General features: G+C 39.7%; 1 long non-coding RNA gene across 1 annotated transcript in view; it reads left to right on the top strand.

Moving 5' to 3' along the window:
- Nucleotides 1-1,351: 1,351 nt before the first annotated feature.
- The window catches only part of LOC125610944, a 46,700-nt gene continuing 20,254 nt past the window's right edge, over nucleotides 1,352-27,797 (top strand). The window contains exons 1-2 of the long non-coding RNA XR_007341048.1: nucleotides 1,352-7,922; nucleotides 9,472-9,568. This is a non-coding gene — a long non-coding RNA (uncharacterized LOC125610944). The remainder of the gene's footprint in view (nucleotides 7,923-9,471; nucleotides 9,569-27,797) is intronic.

Here is a 27,797-nt window from a genome sequence, read left to right as displayed (position 1 = left end):
TATTTATTTATTTATTTAATGCAGTGCTGAGGATCGAACCCAGTGCCTCACACATGTTAGGCAGATGCTCTACCACTGAGCCACATCCCCAGCCCTAGAATATATTTTCTCTACAAAGACTGTAGGGAAGAATTTTTATTTATTTTTTCTCATTACTAAAAGTGAGGCAGGCAAAGTCATTGACCTGTCTGGTACAGCATAAAACAGTAGCCACAGTCTTAGTCTGTTTTCTGTTGCTATAACAGATTGTCCCAGACTGGACAATTTGTAAAGAATAGGGGTTTATTTATGTTTTGGTCATCTTTTTTTGCTGCTGTAATGAAAGGACTGACCAGAACAACTATAGAGCAGGAAAAGTTTATTTGAGGACTCAGGATTTTTACAGGTCCCAATCCACAGACAGCAGGTTCCCTTGAGGTGAGGCAGAACATCACGGCAGAAGATTGTGGTGGAGAAAAGCAGCTCACATGATGGGCACGAAGCAGAGAGAATCTACTTGCCAGATACAAATACACACCCCAAAGCCGCAGCCCCAATGCCCCACCTCCTCTAGCCACACTCCACCTGCCTCAATTACCACTCAATTAACCCCCCCCAGGGACTAATTCACTGATTAGGTTAAGGCTCTCACAAAGTAATCATTCCCCCTCTGAACCCTCTCGCATTGTCTCATCCATGAGCTTCTGGGGGACACCTCACATACAAGCCATAACAATTTAGCTCATGGTTCTGGATACTAGAAAGTCTAAGATCCTGGTGTGGGCAGCCAGTGAGGGCCTTATGGCCGAATTATAACATGGTGGAGGGTGTCATGGCCAGACAGAGCAAGTCGGCCAGCTCAGGTCTCTTTTTCTATTGTTGTAAAAGTCTCTGATGCCATCATGGGGCTCCATTTGCATGACTTTGTTTAATCCCAATTACTTTCCAAAGGTCCCATCTCCAAGTAACATTCAGATGTGAATTTCACATGAACTTTCCAGCACGTGAACTTTGGAAGGACATATTTGAACCACAGCACAGTCCAAAGTATTATTGTATAGCAAGATATAGTAATATTTTTAAAAGGCTCCAGCTCCCTCCTTTCTACCTTATATATGGTGGCTCTCACTTTTCCTTTTCATGTTAAAGATCTGGGCAGGGGGCAAGCTGTGCTGGGAGCGCTAAGACAACAGGAAACACGGAAAGTGGTGGGAAGTCAAATAACCTGGGATTGCAGCATGATCTGACAGGGACAGTGATACATGTATTTAAATGAGCCTAGTTCTGAAAAGCGATGTCCATGAAAACAGACAACCAAGTTTTATTCTGCTTTCTTTCTTTTTAAAAAGAAGATTTTAATCTAATCTGGTAGAGTAGAAGAAAATAACTCAATGTTCTGAAAATAAATTTCCCAGAGGAGGCCATTAAGGCGGCCCTTTTGTTTCCTGTCATACTCTGAATCAGTTACAAGGACAAACTCTATTTGTTTGGGTACATTAATTTTGCTCAATGGCCTTTCTATAAAATGAGCATCAAATTGATGGGACTGGACCTCAGTAAAGAAGAAGTTCCAATTTTCTCTGGATGGATTGTTCTGGACGTGCAGTGGAAAATTATTATTAATAGCAATTCATGTTTACTATCCAGTGAGCACGAGAGAGAGAGAGGGAGAGAGAGATGGAGTTTAGAATTGCAGCTGTATCCAGCTAAGCACTGAGCACCACAGGACAAGCTATGGAGTAATGACCTGATCTGAGTCTCTGTGGCTCGTCTGCGGGGCCATACTTGATGTATTGGAGCACACAGGTTTTTTTCTGTGTCTTAGTTTAGAAATTTCAGTGGGAGTAAGACAGGTTTTGAATACGATCTGAGTTATCTTCTTGTAAGTACCGTGGGATGTGGATGAACTAGAGGCATCCTTGTGTTTATTTCAATCATTCACTGAACCACGGGGAGGGGCCAAACAAGCACGTTTCCTTCCCTCATGGAGTTCAGATTCTAGAGATGAAACCTGGCCCCCACATCTTCCTGATTCTGATTGGGCCTTCAAGGTTCAAACCAAAATAGAGGTATATGGTGGCTCTAGGTTTTGCTTCTCAGGTAAAGGGATTGAGAGCCCAGTGCTCTGGAAGAGGCTATGAAGAAGGAAATGGAAAGAGGTAAATAAAAACTTCATCTTCCTAGGGCTCAGTCAGAACCCAGCTAGTCCCCAGGGACAGTGGGGTACAGAGTTGCTGTGACCCTCATTTCTCAACAATGTGTATGAGTCTGTTGTTTGTGTTCTGTGCGTTAAGACTCATTCCTGATTCCATTTCTCCTTCCCTCCTGTGGACATGAACAAAGACCAACCAAATGAGAACAGGCAAAAGCCCTCGGCTCAGAGCTGCCCAGTGAGGGAGTCCGTCACCATCACATGGTGGAGGAGGTGCCTCATGGTGGAGGAGGGTGAGAACCAGCAGGAAGCTGCAGGCGGCTGGGCAGAAGCAGGTGACCTGTGTGGTCTGTTCAGGGAACATCAGTGGCTGTCTAGTCAGTCCTGAGGCGGAAGCAGGAACAAAGGTCGGGGAAGCTGTCAGTCATTAATCAAGACCTGACTGTGCTGCGGTCAGGTTGTTATTTGGCTTCCTAGGCTGTTTGCTCCAGATAATGGGTGATTGCTAGAGACTGTGGGTCAGAGTTTTATTTTTTATATGGTCTGGGCCATAGTTGATTTGCATATTTAGTCTCTTGCTTCTTATTTTACCTGGGTTGCTTCATCAATTCTAACTTTAAAATTTTCCATGTTGCGATATATGGCGAGGCACACCTATAATCCCAGAGATTTGGGAGGCTGAGGCCGAAAGATCTCAAGTTCAAGGCCAACCTGGGCAACTTAACAAGATCCCGTCTCAAAAAATACAAAAAGGGCTGAGGATGTACCTCAGAGGTAGAGTGCCCTGTGTTCCCCAGTACTGGGGAGAAAAATCCTCTGTTTTATACATATTTCTGCAGCCTTTATGGCACATCTACAAAAACCCTTTAATTACAAAAATAATGAATGTTTTAAAAAGAGACAAGCAAAAGGAATAAAATTTTATAAATTCCCACCAACCATGTCCCTGCTAACAAATTTCTCTACATTGTCTGTGCATCTATGCTAATACAATCCCATAGTATTTTGTACATTCATAATTCCTTATAAATAGTTGCTGGTGTGTTTTCCATTGAGAGTTTGCAGAGTTGGGGAAGATTTTTTTTATTCAACCCTTACCCTCCAAGCCTCACATGGTGCAGGGAACATGGTAGCCTGTTCCATCTTTATTAACTGAATATTTTATATTGAATTACACAAAGTTGCCTTTTTTGTAAGTCCAAAGTGATCAAATAATGGGCAATTTCTCATGGTTGGATAGATGGGTGGATGGATGGATGGACAGATGAATTGAATGCCCTTAACCATTATCTGTTCTATTCTATGTAACTAATGATTTAAGCATCATAGTTCTGAATAAACGGGCTGTGGCCTTTTGACAGGAGGGAGACATCTCTGTTTTCTACTTTCCATTTCTTGTTATTTGTTGTTATTTCTTCTATTTGTCTATCCCTGTTATTTAGCCAATTACCAAATGGTTGTGTTGATCCTTTTCATCCGCCTGTGCATTCAACTTCTTTATAAAACCACAATCTCCCTGTCATGAGTAGATGGATCATTTTCATTTTTCAATTATTTGAGCCTCCAGCTTAGGACTTTGGTTAATGGTTTGGTTTTGCAAGACATTGATTAGAAATGTCTTTCTTCTTCTTTTTTTCTTGATTACAGCATGCATATCTTTTCCCTAGCTATCTTTTATTTGTATCTGGTAATTTAGATCTAAATATATGACTATGGTCATCTGCCATGTACTATATTATGTAAATTTTTTAGGAAGCAAATTTTTTTTTCTTTAAATCATTTCAAAGCTTGTCATTAATCAGAGTAAGGATTTTGGAAGAAAATCTTGGCAAAATAAATTGTTTTGAATAAAATACTATAATAATAGCAAAATCATTGTTGCTAACTCCTGTTCGATACTCTTCCTATGATCCTGTCCATGTGTAGTATCTAGAGAGGAGTCACCACATAAATTATCTCTGAGACTGTGGACCGCACAGCTTGGTATTTAAAAAGCTGCAGTTAGTAGTCAAGTTTGGAGGAGAGGAATGGAGTCGGCCGTTCTGAGTCCCCTTTTCTTCTAGCTGTCTCTTGCAAATTCTGTGATCTTGGCTGTGTTCACTTTCCAGTTGGAGTCTGAGTTCTCTGCTCTGTAAAGTAGAGATAATTTTGTCTTGTAGAAAATATTCATTGTTTCATTGAACACACCCTGACTTGAGCCTCCAGGCCCTCCTCTTGGCCATCCTGTTGGGTGACACACCTCCATTCAGGACCTTCCTGTTGCTCTCGAGGCTCTGGGGTTGCAGCGGGGAGAGAGGCAGGCAGGGCTTCCTAGACTCTTCTGTGGTCAGGACATCACTGGCCACTCCAAGGGGTTGGTGACTCACCTCCTGATGCTGGCATGCTGTGGTTGGAGGTAAGAGTATTTAAGTTCAAGTCTGCAGTAATTTGATTTGGGAAAACTCTGAATTTTTCCTTCTCAATTCCTTCTGCAGGAAAATGTCAATTAAGATTGGGGACATGTTCTGCAAAATGCATCACTAGGTGATTTTGTCATTGTGCCAATGTCATTGAGTGTTCTACACTAACCTAGATGGCACCTAGGCTATCAGGTACGTGTATGGCACAGCCTATTGCTATAAGCCACGATGACCAAACACACGAGGGGAATTCCACGACAAGATAAAATGTGGTCGAGAGACACAGCAGATGTGGGGTGAACGAGGCCACTGAAGAGGGACATGGCTTGCTATTTTACTTTTTTGTTATTAAGTAGGAGAACCCTCTAAAATGATGATAAAAAGTATAGGATAGTAAATACTAAACCAGTTACATAGCTGTTAACTATTATTAGCAACTTTGCTGTTATGTTAATTATCATTAACAAGTATTAAGTATACTGCGTAGGCAGGTGTGTTAGACTTCTTTGGGACTAGCAGCCCGTAGTTCTGCTTACACATCATCACCATAAGCCGGCAAGTTGTGCATTGTGCATAATGTGCCAACCACGCTGTCACTTTGTGGTAGTGGTTTTTCAGCTCCATTATGAGCTATGGGACCACTGCCAGACACGTGGCCTCATTCACCTAAACGTTGCTATGCAGGTATGACTGTTGTGTTTTCTGCTTCCATAATGGTCTGGGCTGTTACACCTGCTCACGGTTTATGGGCTTTATCTTCATTAAATGAGATCACCAAGCCTGGTGCTGCAGTGCACGCCTGTAATCCCAGCAACTCAGGAGGCTGAGGCAGGAGGATGGCAAGCTCGAGGCCAGCCTCAGCCACTTCTCAAGACCCTCTCTCAAAATAAAAATTTTAAAATGGCTGGTGGTAGAGCACCCCTGGGTTCAATTTGCAGTAACACATGCACCTGTGCACACACAAGGAAGAGCATCGAAACACAATATCTCCTGAGCACCCTTTGTAAACTGTAAATATATAATAATTGGTGATTAAAAATCTTACTTTTTAATTTTTTATATTTAGGTTGGTTTGAGGAAAGCAATGTGACAGTATGTTTCTTGATTAGAGTTAATTGTTTCCAGAGAAGTTTCTGAGCTCTTCCTGCCGCTGGCCCACAGAGTTTATCAACAGGCTCACCCGAAGGCCTCACCCTTCACTCAGTGTTAACTGGGAAACATTTAAAAATACCCACCCACGGGGCCTCCTGTGAAGCAACTTGGCTCGTAACCTCCAGAGGTTGGGCAATAAAACAACTCGCCCGGAAACTGAGGTGCAGCCGAGGGTGGAGCCAGGGCCCCTCTAGCCTTGACTCCTGAAGTCTTTCCAGGAAACCTTCCGCATCCACCCGGCCTTCCTCCCACTTTCTGGAAGGTAAAACTGAGGGCCTGGGCAGCTGCGTACAGAATCTGCCCTCTGCCACTGCAAAATGGCACGGCAGCATTTCATGTGTTTTATAGTCATCACAAAATTGCTTTTTATAATTGAGTGCTTCACAGATCACAGAGCACTTTCAAAAGCACCATCTCCTTGAAATACGTTTAGTTTTTAAATTTAGATACAAAGAAACATGTGCTCATTATAGGAATCTTAGGAAGTGTAGAGAAGCCGAAAGAAGACTTAAAGATCTCCCAGGCTAGTTGTGGTGCTGTGCACCTGTCCCAGCTACTCCAGAGGCTGATGTGGGAGGACAGGTTGAGTCCAGCAGTTTGAACTTCTTTTCTTTTTATATTTTATTTAAACACGCGGTCTTGCTAAGTTGCTTAGGGCTTCACTAAGTTGATGAAGCAGGCTTGGAACTCTCCATCCTCCTGTCTCAGCCTTCCAAGCCACTGGGATTACAGGAGTGTGCCACCATGGCCAACTGAGCCCAATAGTTTGAGACTAGCCAGGGTGACATAGCAAGACCCATCTCTTTAAACAAAACAAAACAAAACAAAACAAAACAAAAAACTCCTAAATCTTATTGTCCAAAGGCAGCCATTGTTAATATTTTATAAATTTCCTTCCAATTGTTTCTAATCAATTAGTTAAAATTTTTATCATAACATTATGTATTCATGGCAAATCAAATACAAAGCTTATAAAGCAAAACATAAGAGACCCTCTCCTCCTCCTGTCTCCTCCCCTACCCTCACCTCTCTCTTCTTTGCCAAATTTCATTATCCAGAAACAGACATTGTTAACAGTCTTTGCATTCGGACCCTTTCAGATTTTTATTTTCTATGTGCACAATTTTAAAAAGTATTGCTTTTTATGTTGTATTCTTAAAGTAGGTGCAATTTCTATCATTGTATCATATTTCTTGAGTACTGTTTTTAATGGCTGCACAATATTCTATCATGTTTATAATTTTTCTTAATAATTTATATAATTGGCTTAATTATATGATGTTGAATAATTGGGTTGTTTCTAGTGTTTTGCTATTATAAATTCTTCAGCAAGTCTCTTTGCTCACACAGCCCTTTCTGTTCTCCTGAAGCAATTTTTGTTCATAAATTCACACTCCAGGAGAGCATTCCCGGGTCATATCAATAGCCCTTTGGCTATGCAGGTACCCACTTCACCTGTTTTATGGTGACACAGAGAAAGGAGCATGGGTTTTGGGGGTCGGATAAACTTGTATTCAGATCCCGGCTTTGCTGCTAACTGGCTGCGTGACTTTGGATGGTCACTGACCCTCTTGGTCATACTTTGCATTTGTTGTATAGAACTAATAATGGCTACTTAAGAATATTTTTAATGAACATTATTTTGCAAGGCTCTCAAGGTTACTCCCTCCCTGAATAGGCACTGGGTCAAAGATGTGTCCCATACCTTGAAATAACAATTTCTTTTGGCCTTTTAAAAGTTTGAGGTGTGTCTTATACTCAGTAAAGTGCACACATTTTAAGTGTCTGGCTCAATTTTTTTTACATATATAAACAATTCAGATCAAGACATGTAACAGTCCCATCACCCCAGAAGATTCCCTGGTGTCCTTTCCCAGTCAATAGCCAGCCCTTCCCCAGAGGTAAGTGCTGACTTCTATCAACATGGATTAGTTTTTGTTTTTCCTGTTTTAAATTTTATTTTAAGAAATCAAACCACCTGTGTTTTTGTATTTATGGGGTCTTCTCTCAATAATCGTGTCCGTATGATCTACATGATGTCGTATTAACAGTTTGTCCGTTTATATTGAGTCCTTTTCCAGGTTGTGACTGTCCCAGCGTTCATCTCCCCTCCTGCTGGTGGCTCCTGAGTTGCCCCTAGCTCGCAGCCCTTACGAGCCCTTTCCACACGTCTCTAGTGGACACCCCACACTGATATCTCTGCACAGACCTAGGAACGAAACCGCAGGCTCGCGGGGCAGGTGCGTGGTTAGCTTCAGGAGGCATTTCCTTGATCTTTGAGGAAGTCAGGTTTTGGAAAGATCAAGTCCCCGCTGTGATCTGCAGGTGATGTGCTCCCCAGGGGCTCTGTGCTGGAAGCCTGGTCCTCACGGTGGCAGTGTGGGCCAGTGGTGGATCCTTGGGAAGGTGGGCTCAGGGGGAGATTAATCTCTCAAGAGATTGAAGTTCTGCTCTCTCAGAACCCTGGTTAGTTCCCAAGAGAGGGGATTATTCCAAAGAGAGCAACTGGCCCTGAATCCCCATGTGATCTCACCCTCTCACATACGCTCCTGCCTTGGTGCCACCTGCCCTGTTGTGACGAAGCCAAGGGGGACCTCGCCAATGGGCAAACAGTTGTGCTGCCCAGTGTTGAACTTTCAGCCTCCAAAACTGTGAGTTAAATAGACCTCTTTCCTTTATAAATGACCTGGCTTCAGATATTTTGATGTAGCAATAGAAAATACATTTATACTCTCATTTATTTATTAATTCAGTAAATGTGAAGTATTGCAGGCATTGTCCTAAGTCCTGAGTTGGAAGGACTCCAGAGTTAGTTAAATGAGAGAATCAATTCAAGAAGGATCACTTTTCCTTTTTATCATGCTGAATGTAACTCGGAGCACTGAGCTTTGTCTTCGAATCTGTACCCTCATGGTCCCAAGATGGCTGCTGCCTCCAAGTATTGTATGATTACAAGACATCATCCAAAAACAAAAAGAAGGGAGAGTGGGAAAGGGTTCTCCTGTGTGTGCCTGTGTTCTGTTTGTTTTTTAATCTGGGAGAAATTCGTAAATCTTCCTTCAGGCTTTCTCTCTGGTCCATTCTCTAGGTTGGGTGATGTGCTCAAGCCCTAGTAATAAAGAGATCGGAGATAAAAAGTGGCCAGCATTTCAAACTTCCTCAATGAGAAGCATGTTCAGCCAGTAAGGAAGGAGGAAGTAGTTATAGACAAGCAACGAACAGTATCACTATTTTAGAGCAGTTTAAACTTGGGTAAACAGCTTACTCTCATTGAGGCTAAAGGAAAAATGGCAATTAAAGCAGTAACACTTACTTTAAAGATTGAGGTCAGAATTAAATGAAATAAAATAATGTGATGTAGTGGACACATAATAGGTGTCCTTTATTTTACTCCCATGACACTCGGCACTGGTGGAGATTTCAAGGAGTGTTTAGATGGAAGACCAGGTGAGCAAAGCAAAGAATAAAAATAGAATGCATTTCACGTTGTGATAGAAGTCCACATACTTTGCAAATGGCGTGGCTAGAGAAATCGTAGCTTATTACTTCAAAGATGCAGAAGAGAATGTGGAGATCTGAACCAGTTGTGGGAGATGTACTGTGGTCGACCAGATTGTGTTGCTTCCCAAATATGTGAAAAAATATGCACATGCAAAGGTTATTGGGTACCGAGTGGGCTTTATTTTTCACTGTTTGTTTTAATAGCTCATGAAAATATGGTGGTGCTTTTTTATGGCTGTAATGAATTTTAGGAATATGAGACTTAATTGTGGCTTCCTTTCTTTTCAGAGGAGAGAGGAGAGACTTAGTATGCTGCTGTCTCTCCATGTGAGCCGGTGGCCAATGCCTCTTCCTGTGGCTGTTCATGTTTTCCTAAAAATTGCAGGTGAGTGTGGAGAGAAGAAGTGACGATTTCAAGAGTTGATGCCTAGACAACTTGGTGTCATCTCTCCTGAGCTTCATTTGCCTTCCTCAGATTGATTCTCATTTTTAAAATACACATCTTTATGTATAGGATGGATTTTTTGGCATTAAAAATTTAGAAAGGGAAACAATATAGAATGTGTCAGACTCTTTGATTTCAATATCAGAAGCACATCTTAAGTTATTTTTTTTAAATTATTTTTTTAGTTGTAGTTGGATACAATACATGTATTTTATTTATTTTTTTATGTGGTACTGAGGATTGAACCCAGGTCCTCGCATGTACCGCTGAGCCACAACCCCAGCCCACATCTTAACTTCTTAACCATACAAAGAGAATTAATTGACTCACACAATTAAAAAGTCTAGATCACACTGACTCAGGCTTGACGGGATCTAGGAGTTCAAAATGCCACTTTTTTGGTATGCCTGTGTCCTGTCCTGCCTAAATTCCTCTAAAATGGTTTCATTCTCAGACAGGCCAGTCCCTAGCGGTGACAGCATCCCTCCCAGCATTTTGTCTTACTAGCAAACCCAGCAGGGGAAAACAAAACAAAACATGCATTCTTTTTTGCAATAGTTTCAGGAAAAAGTGTCCACTCTGAAGGGGAATGGTAAAGAGAGAGGTGGTGCTGACAGAGAGCTGCAATACAGGTGGAATCATAATTAATAACTGGCATCAGATTGGGCATCACCTATATTGTACCTTTTAAAACCTATTTTGAAGGAAAGAAAAATGTTGAATGATCCTCCCAATGGCTCTGTGTGTAGCCTTCACGTCTTTCATTCCTCTCCATTTTCATTTCCCCATCTCCTCTTTCTTTGCCTCTCCAGTGCCCCAGGAAGTGGTGGGTGACATCTGCTCTAGTTGGGGTGACAATGGTGACAGAGTTGTAGTGGTGGTGGCTGTGTTAGGAGTGGGGTCTCCTTAACCCAGCCCCATTTTCCCCACAAATCCCCAAGCCAAGAAGAAAGGAGGAAAAACCTCAGCTTCACTAGGCAAATGCCTGCTTCTCATTCCCCATTGGATTCCAGTGGCCTAGTCCCTGACCCTCAGAAGCATTCAACAAATATTATTTGAATGTAGGAAAGAAATTTGAAGAATTTAAGGAACCCCCCAACGCACACACACTCTCTTTAGTTGTCTTTATTTTTTATTTACTTGTTTGGTATCAGGGATTGAACCCAGGGGTGCTTAACCACTAAGGCACATCCTCAGTGGGGTCTCTCAAAGTTGCTGAGGTTGGCCTTGAACCTGTGGTCCTCCTGTCTCAGCCTCTCCTGAGCTGCTGGGATTACAGGTGTGCACCACTATACCAGGCTCTTTAATTAACCTCAAAGCATGGGCTATAGAGCTCTAGTTCCTGGGCTTAAGGTCAGGCATCTCAGCTCTGCCCTTACAAACTGTGTGTATTTGGGTGTCTTATCTAACCTCTCGGTGACTCAGTTTCCTTATAGAAAATGGAGATTATTACAAGATTTTTGAGGGAACTGAGAATTAATACATATAAAATATTTATGTGATAGAATGGATTTCTAATCATCTCTATAAACAGATATACACCTCCCCACCCCCTTGAAGATAGACTTGGCCTTGTGACTTGCTTTAGCCAATGAAATGTGAGAGAAAGCAGCATGTGCTAGCCCAATAGGACCGGGCCAGACACAAACTTCACGGATCATCTCAGCTTTTTTTTAGGAACAAGATTTCATGCAGGAACAGGTGATGCCTCTGATGGACCCACTTTCCTGGTGGAAAATGAGCCAAGGGGAAGCTTGTGCTCATAGGTCATATGGTGAGGTGACCTAATTATTGCCAGAGCATGTCTACTGGAGGGTCTGGGGTCAGCAGTCAGTGGGCCAGATGGAGGGTCTGGCGTCAGTGGTCAGTATTTATCTCTTTCCCTTCGGGGTCTCATTGACTGTCACTGAGAAAGGACTTGTTTGGGGAAGGGTGAATACTTTGCTTTCTTCCCAGAGACTGCCAGACTAGGCTTGGATGGATATTTCCTCCCCAGGGCCTGTCTTGTCCCTGGGAAAGAATGTACTGGGAAAGGATCAATGCTATCAATGTATGGCTTTGTTTTACTCCCCTTTTCCCAGGCCGCACTATGTGGGGTTTTTCATTTCCATATCCAACAGTGTCTATCACTTCTGAGTGGAAACGTTAGTAGCCTGTGTGTGTTGTGATCTATGCTGTGTAATAGAGAAGTTTGCCTTGTCCCCCAAAACGACTGGCCTTTGCCCCCACCTTCTGTATCACACCTGATAGGAACATCCTTGGTTAGGGCAGGGGCTAGCCACATGCAGTAAGTCATGTGGTTTAGGGTCTGTCCTTTGGGTCACCTGGTGTCAGCCGACCTGGATACTGGCCAGTGGCCTGTATCATGCCTCTGGGACGAAGCTCCAGTAACAACTCTGGACACGGAAGCCCAGCTGAAACACCTGGGTGACCAGTACCCTGTGTGCCTTGTCATGGGTCGATGCCAGGAGACGGTGTCCTGAGGACACCGTAGCTTTGTGTTTGGAACCTTCCCAGATCCTGCCCTGTCTTCCTTTCACTGTCCTACACTGGAATTGTGCGTGTAGCAGTTTTCAGTGAGCTTCGTGAGTCTTTCAAGAGACTTGTGGAAACTGAGGGCTGTTTGGAGATGTTCAGCTTGTGTCCAGTGGCTAGTGTCAGGAGTGAGGCTGTCTTGGAGACTGTGCCCCCAAATCTTGTACTTTCACACCACAAAGAAAAGTAGCTCAAAATAGAACAACCACCAACACGTAAGGGCTGAAACTATAAGATGCTTAGAAGAAAACAGATGGTGGAAGAATTCACAGGAGGGTAAATCTTTGTGAATTTGAACTAGACAATGATTTTTCAGATATGATACCTAAAGCTTAGCAACTAAAGAAACAATGGATGAATTGGTCATTATCAAAATTAAAACTTTAAAACTTCCTAAGACACTATCAAAAAAGTAAAACAAAAACAAAAACAAAAAAACCCAACCATAAAATGGTGGGAAATGTTTTCTTTCTTCTTTCATTTGTTTGTTTGTTTATGTTTTGAGACAGGGCCTCTAAGTTGATGAGGCTGTCCTCACCTTGATCCTGTCTCAGCCTCCTGAGTCCCTGGGATTACAGGTGTGCACCACTATGCTCAGTAGAAGAAAATATTCTCAAGGCATATTTTTGATAAGGGTCTAGTGTCCAAAATATATAAAGAGATTTATAACTCAACAATAAACAATGAACAGGCAACTCATTTAAAAAGTTGAATAAGAAGTTTCCTACAAGAAGATACACAGTGGCCAATAAGTGTACGAAAAGGTAGTCAATATCATTAGCCATCAGAGAAAGGCAAATCAAGGTCACAATGAGAGGAGGAGGTGGTGGCGGACTGGTGGTGTGTCTTTCATTGGTTGGTGATCTGGGATTCAAGCACTGGGAATACTGCTTCTCTGAAGGTGGGTGAAAGAGGGATTTCACTAAAACTGAATATTGGACACTTAGACTACCTTAGAGACTTAGAAATTTTTTGGTACATTAAACAAGGAAAAGGGACAAAATTGGAGCTCAGCTGCTTGAGGGAAAAGCAGCATTAGCACACAAGGACTGAGAAAGTTGAGAAATACTGCAGACAGTCTCAGCATGGAAAATCCAGAGACCAAAGGGGCAGCCTGCCCTAGGCAGATATAATAAACTGGCACACCACAGGTGACCTGAGTTACCCAACTGTCCATGAAGAGCCCAGGCAGGAGCCACCTTGAGGTGACTGTGCTGTGGCAGCACCAATAGGAACCAAGAACTGGGATCCCCTAGATCCAGCTGGGTCTAATACAAAGTCCTGACATACACCAGCCTCGTGATCTAGACTGTGCCTAGCAAATCCTGAGGATATCAGGTTTGAAGAGTATTTTTCCAGGGGGAAATACAAGTTGGCGAGGCTGGGAGAAATGTGCTCCTTCCCCCCTGTAAGTCCTATGTCCTGTAGGACCAGCTGCAGCTGGTTGGGAATTTGAATGGGCAGGTGTGACTGCCTTTACTTGGGGACTGAGCTCAGGAGGCTGGGAAGGGTGGTATCTGCAGGCAACAGAAGCTTGAAGGACTAGCTCCCCCATCCCATGAGTGAAACCCTGGGGTGACTCCTGGGGTACAGTTTCCAAGTGTAGATTGGCGACTGTCAGGCTCTGGAGGTGCATTGTTTAATGTCTCCAGACTATTTGCCAAGAGATAAATCAAGCCCCACTAGACCTAAGCCCTCTCCTGGAAGCTCCACCTCCAGGAACTCTTCTCACAGAACCCAGCAGTGACTCACCCTGGGAGTGGAGCTGACAGCATTTCCCAGCCCACCACACCTCCTACTGCCAAGAAGGGAAGCTGAGAAGTTTTGAACTCCAACTGACATCTCAGTGAGCAACACACCAAATGGAAGGGTTTGACAGCCCGTGCCTCTCCTCTCTCACTTAGTGCACACCTGATTTAGTCAGCTTTCTGCTGTGACTAAAAGATCGGACAGAACAATTTTAAGGGAGGAAGTTTATTTGGAGCTCACAGTTTCATAGGTCTCAGTCCATAGACAGCAGGCGCCATCCCTTGGGACTCAAGGTGAGGCTGGACATTACGGCAGAAGAGTGTGGCGGAGGGAAGCAGCTTACATGGTGATCAGAAATCAGAGAGACAGGTTCCACTCTCCAGATACGAATAAATACCCCAAAGCCATGCCCCCATGCCTACCTCCTTCAGCCATACCTCTGCAGCCTTCAATTACAGTTAATCCCACCAGGGGATTGATTCACTGATTGGATTAAGATTCTCACAACCCAATCATTTCTCCTCTGCACTTTCTTGCATTGTCTTACACGTGAGCTTTTAGGGGATACCTTACACCCAAACCATAACAATTCCTCAAGAAGAATCAGAAAGAGAGACAGACAGCAAACTTATATTCTCATTGACTGTTTTTTCCACCACAGTGAAAACAATTCCTTATTTTCTCATCAAAATTCTCCATTTTTTTTTTAGTGTGTGCAGAATGATTCATGGACATCTATACATATATGTATTTGTTTTTGTTTTCTCATTTCTAGCATTTTTATATGTATTTTTAGTTGCTGATGGGCTTTATTTTATTCATTTATTTATATGCAGTGCTGAGAATCAAACCCAGTGCCTCACACATGCTAGGCAAGCACTTTAACACTGAGCTACAACCCGAGCCCCACATTTCTAACATTTTTTGAAGATAGTATTTTTCCTTGCTTTGTCTTTTCAGGGTTATGGTTTTTGATTAGTATATTTTGAGTTTATTTTGTATTTTTTCACTATTTGGTTTCCTTTATTTCTCTTTCTCTTGTTGGCCAAATTTTATTCTTCTCTTTCACTCTTTGATTTTTTACTTGTTTTTCTCCTCCTTTCTCATAACCATCACATCCTACATTTCTTCTGCATTTTCCCTGTACATGTTTTGAAATTGCACACACTTCTCTACCATCTATTGCTTTTTCTTTCCTCTTAATTAACTTTATTCTTAACATCTTTTAGCACTAATTGGTTTATATAATGCCACCTCCTACCACTAATGCTGTAGCAACTATTGATGCTGCAGAAGTCAGAGAACACCTAATGTTTGATTCTATGCTAGACATAATACATGATTACTTACTGTTTTTACTGGTGGAAATTGCTGATAGTGCACTTTCTGTTTATTTTACCAATTAGCATTGTAGATGTCATAGTAGGACCCAAGTATTTAGTTTAATGCTAAATATTGTTTGCATAGGTTGTTGCTATTATTTGGCTTCCCCTAATCTGTGAGGCATTGGAAATGGAGAGGGACACTATAAGTTGATAGGGTGGAAACTCTGCTGCTTCAGATTCATTTGGATTAATGAGTAGACACACAAACAATATGGAAAAAAAAAAGGGAACAAACCATCCCAAACAACCCAGATTGCCTCAACATCACTGCACTGACACCACAGTGGAGGAAATATCAGACAAGGAATTTAGAAAGTTCATAGTCAAACTGCTCTATGAGGTAAAATATGATGCAAGAGAGAAAATACGATTGAAAAATCAATTCTATAAGAAGATATTGATTCTGAAGAAGAATTAATTGGAAATTCTTGAAATGAAGGAATCAATAAATCAATTAAAAATTCAATGGAAAGCATCACCAATAGACTAGACCACTTGGAAGACAGAGTCGCAGGCAACAAAGACAAAGTACATAATCTTAAAATAAAGTTGATCCTGGAGAAAAGATGTTAAAAGACAATGACCAGAATTTTCAAGAAATGTGGGATAACATCAAAAGGTCAAATCTGATTCATTGGGATAGATGAAGGCTCTGAAGTACCAACTAAACGAATGCACAATTTTTTCAATGAAATAATATCAGAAATTTTCCTAAACCTTAAGAATGAAGTGGAAAAATCAAACACAGGAGACATATAGGACTACAAATGTACAAAATTACAACAGACTCACACATTATTATGAAAATTCCTAACATACAGAATATGGATAGAATTTTAAAAGCTTCTTGAGAAAAATGACTGGTCACATTTAAACCAATCCAGATCTCACCCAATTTCTCAACTCAGACCCTAAAATACCAAGTTGTGACAGGAATGGATGCCAACCAAGAATCCTATATCCAGCAAAATTAAGCTTCAGAATTGAAGATTAAGTAAAAACATTCCACAATAAAAAAGAATTCACAACTAGAAAGCCTGCACTACAAAACATACTCAATAAAATATTTCATCAAGTAAAAATGGAGAATAAAAATTAATACCTGCTGACTGTGGAATGTGATAGACATTAATATCCAAAGTACATGTATGAAGACAAAAATTGGTGTGAATATACTTTGTATACAACCAGAGATATGAAAAGCTGTACTCTATATGTGTGATATGAATTGTAATGTATTCCACTATCATATATTAAAAACAGATTTAAAAAAAATACCTGCTGAGAGAAGAACTATAGTAAAAAAATAGACAATCAAACGAAAATCTAATTCAACTTAAAAACTAAAAATAAGTCAAGAAATCAGGAAATAAAAATAATCTCTCCATAATAATAGTGAATATAAATGGTCTAAACTCATCAATCAAAAGACATAGACTGGTAGACTGGGTTAAAAAACAAGACCCAACAATATGCTGTCTCCAGGAGACTCAACTCATAGATCATTCACTTGGATCTTATAAACAAGCAGGATTTCTATTCTCATATCAGATAAAGTGGACTTTAAGCCAAAATTAATCAGAATAAAGAAAGAAGGTAATTTTATATTGCTTAAGAAAATCATACATCAAGAAATAACAACAATAAATATTTATGCCCCAAACAATGGAACATCTACATATATCAAACAAACCCTTCTCAATATCAAGAATGAAACAGACCAAAACACAATAATATTAGATGATTTTAACATGCCTCTCTCTTTACTAGGGAGATCTTCCAAACAAAAACTAAATAAAGAAGTTACAGAACAAAAAAAAATCACAATTAATAATTTAGACTTAACAGATGTATATAGAATATTTAATCCATCAATGACTGAATATGCTTTCTTCTCAGAAGCACATGGTACATTTTTTAAAATAGAGAATGTTTTAGGCCACAAAGCAATTCTCATCAAATGCAAAAAAAAAAAAAAAAAGATAATACCCTGCATTCCATCAAATCATAATAGAATAAAATTAAAAATTAATGATGAAATAAAAAATAGTAATCACTCTAACACCTGGAGATTAAAGCATATGTTATTGAATGGTGAGTGGATAGCAGACGAAATCAGGGGTGAAATAGAAACTATTTAGAGGTAAAAGAGTATAAAATGTATTAAAATATTGAGGACACTATGAAGGTGGTTCATAGAGAAAAGTTCATAGCATTGAGTTCATAGATTAAAAGAAAAGAAAGAAGCTAGGTTGGTGCAGTGGCACATGCCTGTAATCCCAGCAGCTTGGATTGTGAGTTCAAAGCCAGCCTCAGCAACTTAATGAGGCACTTAGCAACTCAGTGAGACCCGGTCTCTAATAAATATAAAAAGGGGCTAGAGATGTGCCTCAGTGGTTAAGTACCCTGAGTGCAATTCTTGGTATAATAATAATAATAATAATAATAATAATAATAATAATCAGAGATGAAATTGAAACAAAAAAATTCAAAAAATCAACAAGATAAAAAGTTGATTTTTTGAAAGAATAGACAAAATTGATTAATATCACCACAAACACTATTGAAATACAGAGGGTAATCAATATTTTGAAAATTGATACTCCAATAAGCTAGAAAATCTTGAAGACATCAACAAATTCCTAGAGACAAATGACCTCCCCAAATTGAACCAGGAGGATATAAAACAAATTAAACAGATCAATTTCAAGTAATGAAGTTTAAGAAACCATTTTAAAAGCCTATGAGCAAAGAAAATCCCAGGACCAGATGGATTCTCAACTGAGTTCTACCAAACCTTTAAAGAACAATTGATACTAATCCTTAAATTATTTCATGAAATAGAAAAGGAGGGAAAGTCTTCCAAATTCATTCTATGAAGCTAGTATCACCCTGGTACCAAAACCAGACACAGACACATCAAGGAAAGAAAACTTCAGACGAATATCTTTGATGAGCATAGATGCAAAAATTCTTAATGAAATTCTGGCAAATCATATACAAAACCATATTAAAAAGATAGTGCATCATGATCAAGTGGGATTCATCCCATGGATGCAAGTTTGGTTCAACATATAGAAATCAATAAAGCTAATTCACTACATCAGTAGACTTAAAGGCAAGAATCACATGATTATCTCAATAGATGCAGAAAAAGCATTTGACAAAATACAGTATCCATTCATATTTAAAGCACTAGAAAAAAATAGGGATAAAAGGAACATAACTCAACATTATAAAAGCTAAATACAATAAGCCCAAGGCCAACATCATTCTAAATGGAGAAAAATTGAAAGTATTCCCTCTAAAAACAGTAACAAGACAGGGATGCCCTCTGTCACTGCTCCTATTCAACACAGTCCTTGAAACTCTAGCCAAAGCAGTTAGGTGAAAGAAAGAAATTAAGGGAATACAAATAGGAAAAGAGAGCTCAAACTGTCTATTTGTGGATGACAAGATCTTATATTTAGAAGACCCAAAATACTCCACCAGAAAACTTCTAGAACTTATAAATGAATTTAGCAAAGAAACAAGTTATAAAATTAACACTTGTAAATCAATTGTGTTTCTATACACCAATGATGAATCAGTCCAAAGAGAAATTAGGAAACTATCCAAGTCACAATAGCTTAAAACCAAATCAAAGCAAACAAACAAAAACTTGGGAATCAATCTATCAAAAGAGGTGAAGGACCTCTACAATGAAAACTACACAACACTAAAGAAAAAAAAATTGAGGAAGACCTTAGAAGATGGAAAGATCTCCCATATTCTGGGATAGGCAGAATTAATATTGTCAAAATGGCCATACTACCAAAATTGCTATACAGATCCAATGCAATTCCCATTAAATTCCAATGATGTTCTTTATAGAAACATAAAAAGCAGTCATGAAATTCATTTGGAAAAATAAGAGACCCACAAGAGCCAAAGCAATCCTTTGTGAGTAAAGTGAAACAGGAGGCATCACAAAACTAGACCTTAAATTATACTATGGAGCTACAGTAACAAAACCAGCATGGTATTGGAACCTCAACAGGCATGAAGACCAGAGGAACAGAACAGAAAACAGAGACAAACCCACATAAATATTTCGTACTAAATAAAGGTATCAAAACTTACATTGGAGAAAAAAATAGCCTCTTCAACAAATGGTGCTAGGAAGACTGGAAATCCATATGTAGCAAAATGAAATTTAACCCCTACCTCTCACCCTGCACAAAACCCAACTCAAAGTGGATCAAAGACCTAGGAATTAGACCAGAAACCCTGTCCCTACTAGGAGAAATTATAGGTCCAATACTCCAACATATTGGCTCAGCCACTTTTACTTCTTTAACAAGACATCAAAAGTGCAGGTAGTAAAATAAAAAAATCAATAAATGAAAAGGCATCAAACTACAAAGCTTCTTCACAGCAAAGGAAATGATCAAGAGCATGAAGAGAGCTTACAGATAGGAGAAAATCTTTGCCACCTGCACCTCGGATAGGGCTTTATTTTCCAGGATATACAAAAACTCAAAAAACTTAACCAAAAACCAAATAACCCCATCAATAAGTTGGCAAAGGAACTGAACAGACATTTCTTAAAAGAAGAAATATGAATGGCCCACAGATATATGAAAACAATCAACATCTCTAGCAATTAGAAAAATGCAAATTAAAACTACACTGAGATTCCATCTCACTCCAGTCAGAATGGCAATTATCAAGAATACAAATAACAATAAATGTTGGCAAGGATGTGGGGAAAAAGGTTTCCTCACATTGTTGGTGGGACTGCAAATTGGTGCAACCACTCTGGAAAACAGTACAGAGATTCCTTAGAAAACTTGGAATGGAACCACCATTTGACCCAGTTATCCCATTCTTTGGCTTATTCCCAAAGAACTTAAAATCATCATACTACAGCGATGCAGCCACATCAATGTTTATAGCAGCACAATTCACAATAGCTAATTATGAAGCCATCCTAGGTGCCCTTCAACAAATGAATGGATAAAGAAACATTTGTGTATATAAACAATGGAGTATTACTCAGCCATAAAGAAGAATGAATTTATGATACTTGCCATTAAACGAATGGATGTGGAGACTATCATGCTAAGTGAAATAAATCAATCCCCACCAAAACCCTAAGGTTGAATGTTTTCTATGATATGTGGATGCTAATTCACAATAAGGGTAGGGAATGACAGAATAGAAGTTCATTAGATTAGACAAAAGGAAATAAATGGAAGAGAAGGAGGATAGGAAAAGGAAAGAGAGTGGAATGAATCTGATGTAATTTTCCTATGTATGTACGTTAATATACCACAGTAAATCTTACCATCATGTCATCCACAAGAATGGAGCCCTAATTAGAATAAGCTATATTCCATGCCTGTATAATCATATCAAAATGGAAGCCAGGCGCGGTGGCACAGGCCTGTAATCCCAGAGGCTCAGGAGGCTGAACCAGGAGGATCGTGAGTTCAAAGCCAACCTCCACAAAAGCAAGGCACTAGGCAGCTCAGTGAGACCCTGTCTCTAAATAAAATGCAAAGTAGGGCTGGGGATGTGGCTCAGTGGTCGAGTGCCCCTGAGTTCAATCCCAGGTACAAAAAAAAAAAAAAATTCTACTGTCACGTATAACTAAAAAGCACCAAGAAAAAATCACAGTGAGATAACACAGCACATTGCTGTATCTGAAAGGGCAACAAGTGAAAAAAATTGGAAACCTCAGACATTTTTGATGGGATATAAAATGGCACAATTGCTCTGGAAAATGGTCTGGAAGTTACTCTAGAAGTTAAATGTATGCTCAACAGACGCCCTATTAACTTTACTCCTAGAAGCAGCATAGACCCCAGGATATTGAAATGATATGAACTGACGGAACATTTCTGGGGAGCTGATTAGAAGTCGTTGCTGTCGCTCTAAGTGTGCGTATCCTTCACCCATAAATCTCACCTCTGGGAATAGATCCTAATGAGATATATTAAGGCAAGAGTGAAGAAATGTATAGATGAGATGGCTCTGAAGTGCTATATAGTAAATCTGGAAACAACCTAAAATATCTGTCAATAGGAGCAAAGTTATGATACAGTTTTTATTAGGAATACCTAGTTCTTGTTTTTCTTTTATAATGTTTTTTAGTTGTAGATGGACACCATACCTTTATTTTATTTATTTTTATGTGGGGCTGAGGATCGAACCCTTTGCCTCACACATTCGAGATGAGATTCTCCCACTAAGCCCCAACCCCAGTCCCTTTCTTTTTAAAGGAAAACTCAGCTCTTCTTTATAAGATGTTGGTGCTGGCGCATGACCCCTTTGTCCTCTAGTTCTGTCCTTTCTTTGTGTTGGAATCTACAGTCTGGGACAAGCATCTCTTTTTCCTTCTCACTTGTGGGCACAATTCCCAGCAGATGAAACGCAGATTTGAAAGAACAGAGCAGGACGTGCAACTTTGTAAATCCTTTCCTGACAGTTCCTGCTCCTTGGCGGCTATGCTGGGCTGCTCCTGTGTTTCTCCCCTGGAGAACTGGGCAGAAAGATGCCTCTCGGTGTCCTCAAGGGGAGAAGAACTGGTGATTGGGAGTGACCGAGATTTCAGCCTGAAGGAAAGTCAATAAGAGCTCCCCCTGGCTACCCCTGAGGTCTACAGACACACGGCAGGAGTCCAGGGCCCGCCAGGCCCTCTCCACTCACTGAGAAGGCCTCCCTGACTGGGGCTCAGAGCCCTTTGGCAATCTAAGCCCCCTACATGTAGGCAGAAGGTTGGAGGCAGTATGGCTAATGGCCGGGCTCTGTTTGGAACTGAGTGGTCTTTGTATCTTTGATCCTGACCTTTCTACCACACTGCAGTGAATGTTCGCAAATCCTGGCCTGAGAGTTGGTGTGGAGGTGGCGAGCCTGAATCTAAACATGCCCTAATATATGTATGCTGGGGTTTGAATATGGTTTGTCCCTGAGGGTCCTTGTGTTGGAAGCTTAGTCGATGTTGAGGTGGTGACATCTTTAACATTGTGTCCTTGTGGCAGGTAACCATGTCACAGGGACCCCAACTTCAAGAATGGGATAGTGCTCTCTCATGGGAATTGGTCAGCTCTCTTAGGTCTGGATTAGTTCTGGAGAGAATGGGTTGTTACAAGTGAACCTGGCATCTCCCCGAACTCCTCTTCCTACCTGTGTTCCTGCTATGTGATGCCATTTGCCACGAGGCCCTCACGAGAACCAAGCAACTATCAGCTAGGCTCTTGATCCTCCAGAATTATGAGATTAAACCTCCTTTCTTTACCAATTACCCAGCCTCTGCTAGTTTTTTATAGCAACACAAAACAGATTAAGATGATCTATTCATTGAAAGATGTTCATGATATATTAAGTAGAAAAAATGTTAAATATATTAGGAGATGGATATATTAATTGCTTGATGTAGCAATAATTTCACTGTGTATATTTATATCAAAACATCATGTGCATATCTTAAACATGCACAACTTAAAAGACTGAAAATGGTATATATTGTGATTCTATTGTTTATATTAGAAGAGTTTGCATAGAAAAAACATTTTGATGAATATAAATCCAGTGTGGTAACCGTAGCTATCATGAGAGGTGTGTTTTTGGAAATGATACATATTTCCTTTATATATTTTACAAGTGTTGGATGTTTTTACTTTTAACAAGCATATATTACTTTTATAACAGAAAACAAAACCTATTTTTCAAAACATGGCAATGTGAGAGGATCAGGTGGGTATTATTGTCTCGGTGGGTGGCTTCGGGCCTGGCAGATGAGTGAAAAAGCACAGAGCACAAAGGTGATTCCAGTCTGCTGGCCAGAGGGTGCTCACTGCCCACCTGCCTCAGCTTGCTAGATGTTGGTGGCCACATTTCCTCCTTTGTTATTCGGAAGTTAGAGGGTGTCAGAGACTGCTGGGCTCAATGGGGGCTGTGACAGACTGAATTGTATCCCCAAATTCATATTTTGAAGTCCTCACCCCCAGTTCTGTATAAAGGGACTGTACTTTAGGACTTTAAAGAGGTGTTTAAGATGAGGCCATCTGCACGGCCCCTAACCAATCTGACTGGTGCGTTTTTAGGGGAAAGTTTGGATACACAAGATAGGCCACGTGAGGACACAGGAGAAAGATTGCCCATCCGCAAGCCAGGGAGCTCTCTGGACTCAGAGGAAACCAAACCTATTGACACCTTGACCTTGTACTTCCAAGCTCTGGAACTGTGAGAAATAAATTCTGTTGCCAAAGTCACTCAAGGGGATGTTTGGTTATGATAGCTCCAGGAAACGAACTCAAGGATATTCACAACTTTAAGCTTTTGCACGTTGAGATGGGCAAATATTTCAGCCCAAACATTTCACAGATGCTGTCTTTTTTGCCTTTCTTCAGAATACCTCCCTCCAGCAAGTATTTCATAAGCAAAACTTCATCAAATAAGTTGTCTCTATTTATGATTCCACATAATTATAGGCCTCCTCAATTTCATTTCATTCCAGTACAGAACATAAATTTATCCAATTAAAAATAGGTGCTTCAGCAAATGATTCATCCTGCAAGTTGAGATATTCTCAAATGCAATTATAGAATTGCAACATTAATATTGTATATCATTTGAGGCATCATTGTTTAACTTGTTCACTACCTCCAGTGCCTAGGAAAGGATAAATTTTAAGTTTCCTTGCTTGGAAAATCATGTTTTTACTAACTGCATTTTGGCACTTTATTTCATAAATACTTAATTGAAATTTTTCATGATCACATGAAAAACTTTGTTATTCATCAGAAAAAAAATATCGATTAAAAGTTACTTGAGAGATCACTGCACACTAGAATGGATAAAGCCATGAAGAGTCACAATCCTAAGTGTTGGGAAAGATATGGTGCAATTGGAGCTCTCATTCATTGCTGGTGGGGATGCACAATGTATATAGTAACTGGTAATTACAATATGGCATTACCTTACACAGTTAGATTCTACTTCCAAGCATTACCCAAGGGAAATGGGTTCAAACAAAAACAGGTATGTGAATGTTCACAGGAGTATTATTCATAACAGGCCCAACTGAAAACAATCCAAGTGTCCATCACTATTGAATGAAAAAAAAAAAAAAAACAGATGACAGTATATCCATACCATGGAGAATTACTCACCAATAAAAAGAAAGGAAACATTGGTAAAGATAATGACATGGTTACATCTCAAAAGTATTATGCTAACAGAAGCAAATCACAAGAGACTCCATACCATAAGTCCACTTACATGAAATTCTATAATATGTAAATGGTGAGAACATCGAGTTAGTCAGCTTTTTGACACTGTAACAAATACATGAGATAAATCAACTTAAAAAGAGGAGAAGTATATTTTGGCTCATGGTTTGGGAGGTTTTGGTCTATGATTGATTGGCCCTTTTGCTTTGGGCCTCTGGCAAGGCAGCCCATCATGGCAGAGAGTATGTGGGGGAAAGAAAGAGAGAAGAGGAACATGGGTGTCCCATCATGCCCTGTGGGGACATGCTCCCAGTGACCTAAAATATCTTGGTACACATCATCTCTTAAAGGTTCTCCACCTCCCAGTAGGGTCTCCAGCAGGGATGGGGGGACACCAGTCACTTAACCCATGGGCCTTTGGGTGACATTCCAGATTCAATGTATTGCAGACATATACAGACACGAGGAAACTTTCTGGTTTGAGCAATTGTTCTGTTTCTTGATTGTGTTGATGGTTAAATGATGGTATACAATCTCTGAAATTTACTTGGACACGAAAAGGTAGTATAAATAATACTTTGATGAACAACAACAAAAAAGGACACCGTTTCCAATTAATTTTAAACAACATGCAACCAAAATTTAGAGGACTTGTTTACAAAAGCTAAATACAACGTGGAATCCTTACATTGGTTTGCAGAATAGATATTCAGAAGCTCGGGCATTTTTAAACATCAGATTGATGACAGGCAGCAAAAAAGAAAACATGCAGCTCTATATTGAAATACGGTTGGACACTCAGTGTCAGCATTGTGACAAGATTTTGTAATTCAGTCGTTCTGTGCACATGTTAACATATTTGTAAGTCTAGGCAATTACAGATTATTTTTTGGTAGCTGAAAAAATATTTTTTAGCACTAGAGATTGAAGTCAGGTCCTTACACATTGCTAGGCAAGTGCTGTACAACTGAACTACAACCTAGCACTAAAATAATCATTGTTGGACAGTTTGAATGTGATTATAAATTACACGTGCACCATATTCAACTGCAAGCAGATCTCTTACTTTGGTTAAAAAACACCAAATTTATCAAAAATTTGTGTTCATATTATCACCACAAAATGAGTCACTTTCTTCACTGCTGAATTTGTAATTGATTGTGGAATAACACTCAGAATAATTCTATATCTCTAACCTTCAAGAGGACTCATTTCAAAAAGCTTCACTTTGATTCTATGGAACAGGGGGGAAAACATTGAATGATCATTGGGTTGAACTGTTTTCCCATTTCAAGCAGCTGAAGGCAGTGAAGCAATGACACCACTCCCCATGTGAGATTTTTCTTCTTCACATTTACTTCTGTCACTTTTTTTTATAGACACAGGGGAAAAAACAGGGGGCCGGGGAGGAGCAAAGGTATGAATGTTGTTTTGATCTAAGGGAAAAGCCACGCATCATAGAGTGAGAGCTAAATCACCTTCTGCAGTTACACAGGTTCAATGGACAACTTTAGGCATAAACTTCTTAAAATAATTCCTAACTTTATAAGTAGGTAATGATGTTTCTCCAAAAATTTATACTTACTCATATGATCAGAGAAATCATTAAGGCCCTGACAACTGTGGTAAAGTTAACAAATACTATGTGGATATATCTTATCATTTACTTTCCTGGGAAACAGACATTCAGAACTCAGTTTTTCACTTAAACACACTTTGTAATTCTTGAAAGGGTCAGGAAAAGACACATGGATTATTTACCAGTCATTCTAGAATGCTCCGTGCTGTATATGCATCTCCTGACTACTAGATAAGATCATGGAAGAAATTAGTACAACATGGAGGTCTTCCAAACTCATCCCAATTTATATCTCTTAGTGAAGTAAACTTTGCATATAGTGAAAAGCATAGATTCTAAATGTGTACTTCATAGGGTTTTAACAAATGTTACCCCTGCCCAAATAAAGTATAGAATGTTCCCATCACTGCAGGAAGCTCCTCCACTTCCCTTCCTGGCTAATTCCTAGCCCCACAGGAGACCTGTTTTCAAATTTCCATTTCCATGGGTTCATTTTTTAGCTTCTATAAATGGAATCACTCAGCATGAATTTTTTGGAGTTTGGCTTCTTTACCTAAAGTGAGATTCATCTACTTTGATACATGACTAATTCATTCTTTTGTCATTTAAAAAATTGCTGAGTAGTCTTCTATTCCATGGATTTACCACAGTTTATTTATCCATCTTCCTACTGAAAGACATATGGATTTTTTTTTTTTTGCTATTATAAAGGAAGCTGCAATTGATGTTTCTGTACAGGACTGTTGTAGATGTATACTTCCTTTGCTCTTGGGTGGGTATGTAGTCATAGAGCTACTGGATCTGAACTTAAGTATAACTTAACAACTGCTGACAGATGGTCTCAAGCAAGACTAGCATTTTACACTTGGGCTCACAAATGAACTCAGCAATATATGAAAGCAACATATAAAAATGTCATTTACTCTGCAGTCTCACCAATGTCTGAGTTATCACCCTTTTTAATTTTAGCTATTTTAGTGGGTGTGAAATGATATTCGTTGTGGTTTTAGTTTGCATTTTCCTGAGGAACACCTTACAAAGAATAACTCCTTAGTGAAGTGTCTGTTTGAGTTTTTGCTCACCTTTTGGCTTAGCTTTTGGTAATTTTTATTATTGATATATAGAAGGTCAACCCATATTGTGGATATAAGTTCTGAGCTACATCTATGTCTTCTGAATTTTTCTCCACTTGCTTTTTCACTTTCTTATTTGTGTCTTTTAAGGCATAACAAGTACAGTATATTGATGAAATCTAATATATCAGGTTTTCTTTTACAGTTAATGGGTTTTTTTTGTATTCTGTCTAAAAAGGATCAGTTTCTTAAAAGTATTATTTGATGAACAGAAGTTTTACATTTTGATGGAGTCTAGTGCGTCAACTTTTTTCTTTACGAGTTAGTGCTTCTGCGTTTGTTCTAAGAAATCTTTGCCTAACCCAAGGTTTCAAAGGAATTGCTCTTATTTCCCAGAAGCATTATAGTTCTATCTTTTATGTTGAGTATATGATTTATATAAAATTTCAGTATCTGAGTAATGTGATGGAGGGATCAGAGTGGTTACTTTTTATGCATATTAGTCAATTTTTAACTTCTCTGAGTCTCATTGACCATCTGCAAAGTAATTAAAGCCTGCCCCAGAGATGTTGAGATAAATAAGTATTTAGGACATAGTAGGTGTTGAACAATGTAGCTCATTCAAGACCA

Source organism: Marmota marmota, unplaced genomic scaffold, assembly GCF_001458135.2.
Source record: "Marmota marmota marmota unplaced genomic scaffold, marMar, whole genome shotgun sequence".
Classification (NCBI taxonomy): Eukaryota; Metazoa; Chordata; class Mammalia; order Rodentia; family Sciuridae; genus Marmota; species Marmota marmota.
The sequence above is the reverse complement of the archived record's forward strand: the minus strand, read 5'-3'. Positions and strand labels throughout refer to the sequence as shown.